This window comes from Eriocheir sinensis, chromosome 66, assembly GCF_024679095.1.
Source record: "Eriocheir sinensis breed Jianghai 21 chromosome 66, ASM2467909v1, whole genome shotgun sequence".
Classification (NCBI taxonomy): Eukaryota; Metazoa; Arthropoda; class Malacostraca; order Decapoda; family Varunidae; genus Eriocheir; species Eriocheir sinensis.
In genome coordinates this window covers 5,318,997-5,323,996 of record NC_066574.1, presented here as the reverse complement: position 1 = coordinate 5,323,996, position 5,000 = coordinate 5,318,997, and the positions used below count along the sequence as shown (strand labels likewise).

Sequence of the window (5,000 nt, the reverse complement as noted above, 5' to 3'; positions counted from 1 at the left end):
TTACAACTAAGCCTATGAAAATACCGAGTGGGGGGGGGGAGGAGGGGGGCTGCATAAAATTGTTTCTCTCTTCTCTAATGATTGCTATTTTCTTTAACTTTAGGAAATCTTTGTATTATTTTATTTGTGTGGATAGAGCAAGGTATTTTTTTCGGATTTTATATTACAACTAAGCCTATGAAAATACCCAGGGGAGAGGGGGGGGTGCATAAAAATCTCCACTCTAGGTCACGAAACGTTTTCATGGGAAAGTTGAAGTGAAATGAGCAGCGAGCTTTGCAGTAGTGGAGAATATTTTTAAGGGTTGCGGATTTTTCCTTTAATCTCGCGCGGCAGCGGCGGCCAACGACAAGACATCACGCATAGACTCCCCCGCTGAGGCGCCTTGACCCCCTTCCCGCCTGACCTCCCGCTGCTAATTGTGTGTGTGTGTGTGTGTGTGTGTGTGTGTGTGTGTGTGTGTGTGTGTGTGTGTGTGTGTTTCTGCGCACCCGAGTTAGAAAAATATACAAAAAAAAACACACAAAATATCAAATAGGCAGACAGACAGACAGGGACTCCGGACAGATATCTTTCTTTACCCCTCGATGTTATTCTCTCTCTCTCTCTCTCTCTCTCTCTCTCTCTCTCTCTCTCTCTCTCTCTCTCTCTCTCTCTCTCTCTCTCTCTCTCTCTCTCTCTCTCTCTCTCTCTCTCTCTCTCTCTCTCTCTCTCTCTCTCTCTCTCTCTCTCTCTCTCTCTCTCCTCTCTCTCTCACTCTCTATCTCTCTCACTCTCTCTCTCTATCTCTATCTCTCTCTCTCTCTCTCTCTCTCTCTCTCTCTCTCTCTCTCTCTCTCTCTCTCTCTCTCTCTCTCTCTCTCTCTCTCTCTCTCTCTCTCTCTCTCTCTCTCTCTCTCTCTCTCTCTCTCTCTCTCTCTCGGCTGTTAGAATTCGTTGTTTCCTTTCGTTAACACCCTGCTATCGTCTATCAGTGTCCTTTATGGAGACGTTTTATCTCATCCCCAATGTTAGCTCCGACACTGTCCTTCGCATTTACCAAAACCGACAGGAAATTCCAAGACCCTCCGTTAGAGTGGTTACATGTATTGATATATTTGTCGCTTGAAAACAAGACAACAGAGCCCCAATATCCCCGAGCGTCGAAGTCTAGGGGTCGCATTTTAAGACATTTCGCCGCCCAAGAACACCTACTTGACATGGCTTTCCTAGGAGTTGTTTGCATTTCCAGGAGTAGTTTCATGACCCTGGTGTTAGTTTGACCCTTCCTCTGTACCGTGAACCTAAGGAAACTATCATTAGAACCCGACTGACCCTCTGTTTAACCTTTAGAAATTGTTAATGTGATAAGCGAAAGTGTCTTTTAATACCAACCTAGATCTCCATACATCAGGGCTCCAATTTATGCAACACCAGAAAACAACAACAATGCATTACCATCTTGGGTTTCCCGCTTTAATGAGTCCGCTTATCAGGCCACCACTCGGCGCCCCCACAGTAACGGGCAGCGAGTGTTCCCACGGGAAGGAGGAAGAAAGTGCTTGGCGAGGTGCTGGGGCCCTCCATGGCTGTTGTTTACCCCGAGGACGTGGCAGAGCTCCAGCATCTTTTTTTTTTCTCCCAAGTCTCCGGTCGCCTGTGTCAACCTCCACTTACAGAGAGAATGAGAGAGTGAGAGGGGAGTAGGGGGAGGATTACAGGCCCCAGGTGTCTTTTATTGTAACCACCTGGCCTCTTAGCTACCTGTCACCACTACCTGCCGCATGTACACTGTCCTCATACTCGGCTATCAGTACGGTAATCTCTGCATTCCTTACCGTACATCGCTGAGACAACTCCTCGACGCCGTGTCCCGAGCGTCCGTCTTATTCCTGAATCTCGTGGTTTTAAGTTGTGTTTATGAGCCGCCACAACCACTTCCTTTTTCTTGATCTTAGTAGTAAAACGTTGGCATGGGCTGAACAACATCAATAGTATATTTTTCATGATTTTAGTTCTAAAGAGATAGATTATGGTGATGAGTACTGCCAATGACGTTTTGTATATATTGGTGGTATTAACATTCCTGATCTACATTTGCTTTCCATGTTAATAAGCGTCAAAAAAAAAATATACGCTATCGCCATTATTTCTTTCTGTGCGGATCTCAGTTTCTTGGGTTGACCGGTTCTAGACAAAATTTCACTATCTTGCGTGGCCCTCAACTTTTATTTCGAACTTGTTTTGTGTTTTATTTAACATTTATTGTGATGCTCTGCGATTGAGAAATTAGACAGAGGAGAGTTCTTTCAAAATTCCTCACCTTGTTATTCGTCATTAGCGTTCAAGTTTAAGAAATACAGATACGAATTTTCCGAATGATCAAGAATATTCTCCCTGACTTACATTGACCATCGCCGCCTCGGAGTCAGGGCTTGGCAACGCCCGCGGGAGGCTTGGCGGGGCGGCATAATGCGTGTCCCTGTGAATAATGACGTGCGTGTCCCGCCTGTCGGGCGTAATCCCCTCGCGGAGTGAAGGTGGAACCGCAGGGCGAGCTGAGTCCGGCTCTTCTGGAGTAAGTGTTTGTGTGTTTTTAGTGCTTGGCAATAAACGAGACGGGTTTACTGGCTTGAGACTCGCAGACACACACACGTAGGCCAACACACCGCTTCATGGTGCAGTGGATAACGCCTCGAGCGCCACCCACTAGGCTGAGGTTCGCGCCCTGCTCAGCCTGAAAAAAAAAAATTATCTTGACATCAGCGGTCAATGTCTCCATATGAATAATAGGGAGGGCGCTGTGTGGTGTGTGGGGCCCCGTCGTACCTATAGATTACTCCGATAACCTTTAGATAGCTCCTTCACAGTGGGAGATGGCTGACGATCACGAGTCCAGCGCATGATCAGACACTTGCGCGCGTTCACACACACACACACACACACACACACACACACACACACACACACACACACCGTAACTAATACACCTCGTGGAAATTTTTGCCTTAACCTGCCCCCAAAATCTCCCTTCCTTCTGCACGCTTTCCTCTCTGAACGCTCGCCGGTCTCATTGCTTTATCAAAACGAAAACAACATTCTGACTCACGATGGGTGGGTCAGACGTTCTCGAATATACTGAATCAATTATCTTCCGTTTTCAATACCGACCAACCGGCATCTTTATGGATCACGCTGGTGGCAGAAGACCGATGCAGTAACCGAAGAGAAGATTGACAGTTGCGTGTAGTCTGACCGGAAGTAACGAAGCGCTGTGTCCTTGCCCGCGATCGTTCCCATTAAACAGACGTAGTTAGACACCGCATGAAAGTTGTCTGATCAAGTACACGGCGGAAAAATGCAAGTGAAAGATCAAGGCTATACTAATTCGTTTATGACCCATGGGAGAAGGAGAGAGAGAGAGAGAGAGAGAGAGAGAGAGAGAGAGAGAGAGAGAGAGAGAGAGAGAGAGAGAGAGAGAGAGAGAGAGAGAGAGAGAGAGAGAGAGAAACACACAGGCCTACAGAGACACAGATAGAATAGTTTCTAAAAAGAGACATTGATAAAACGTGAATCAATTAAAAGCACACGATTCTCAGCCTACTTCTAAATGCTAAATGTGTTGGATTAGAACGTACATTAATTTTGTAGTGAAGAGAGCAGGAATATTTTTTTTTTATAATTGCAGATGAGTGAGAAATCAAGAAAATAAGTGAGGAAAAGGACCAAGTAGAATAATTATGATAGGAGACTGGGAAAAGAGTAATGAAGGTCATGCTAAACAAATAAGACAATAGGTAAAAATGAGAGTAGGTAAAAATGCAAAAAATAGAATGTCAGAATGTTCATTAGCGGACAGGTAGGCAAGTTAAAGCGAGATGACGGGAGGAGAAGAGAATAATAAGATGCATTTAAGAATAATAGAAGAAAATGGAAGGACTTATGACAAAGGAAGGAAGGTAAAACAGTTAACGAGATTATAGAAGGAAGGAGATGGAGGATGAAGATGAACTAGGTATGGGAGGAAATAGGTTGAAGAAGGTAGGCAAAAGGAAGGAGAGAGAAGTAAATGGAAAGAAGAGGAACGAGAAGGCAAATAAGGTGAAGGGACAATATCGGAAAGGAAGGAAGGACAAGAGGAGAATTGGAGGAGGAGAAGGTGTGGGAGAAATAGGTTGGAGAAGGGAGATAAAAGGAAAGAGAAGTAAATAGAAAGAAGAGAAACGAGACGGCAAATGAGATGAAGGGACAATATGGAGGAAGAAGAAAGGAAAACAGGAGAAGTGGAGGAGGAGGAGGCGGGAGAGGTGTAGGAGAAATAGGTTGGAGAAGGGAGAGAAAAGGAAAGAGAGGTAAATAGAAAGAAGAGAAACGAGAAGGGAAATGAGATGAATGGACAATATGGAGGAAGAAGGGACAAGAGGAAGAGAAGTGATGGTGGTGGAGGAGGAGGAGGAGGAGGAGGAGGAGGAAGAAGGACAACAGGCTCTGTCAGCACCCCGGGGGAGCGGTGTCCCACTAATGAGGGTCTGGTGCATTTTTTTTTTTTTTTTTAGTGTGAGGCATAGGAGGACTCTCTCTCTCTCTCTCTCTCTCTCTCTCTCTCTCTCTCTCTCCTCTCTCTCTCTCTCTCTCTCTCTCTCTCTCCTCTCTCTCTCTCTCTCTCTCTCTCTCTCTCTCTCTCTCTCTCTCTCTCTCTCTCTCTCTCTCTCTCTCTCTCTCTCTCTCTCTCTCTCTCTCTCTCTCTCTCTCTCTCTCTCTCTCTCTCTCTCTCTCTCTCTCTCTCTCTCTCTCTCTCTCTCTCTCTCTCTCTCTCTCTCTCTCTCTCTCTCTATCTCTCTCTCTCTCTCTCTCTCTCTCTCTCTCTCTCTCTCTCTCTCTCTCTCTCTCTCTTTGCAGGCGAAGGAAGATATATAGTGTCTTCATAAGGCGGAGAAGGACTATAAATTTAACATTCTAATCAGCCTGTCGCCGATTCTCCTGATAGTGTGAATAGAGAGCTTCGTCGCCTATTTGTCTGC

At 45.6% G+C, this 5,000-nt stretch overlaps 1 protein-coding gene across 1 annotated transcript in view; it reads left to right on the top strand.

Annotated features, from left to right (window-relative positions):
• Positions 1-5,000, top strand: part of LOC126987761 (protein grainyhead-like) — a 387,307-nt gene that overhangs the window by 96,980 nt on the left and 285,327 nt on the right. The window lies entirely within an intron of this gene.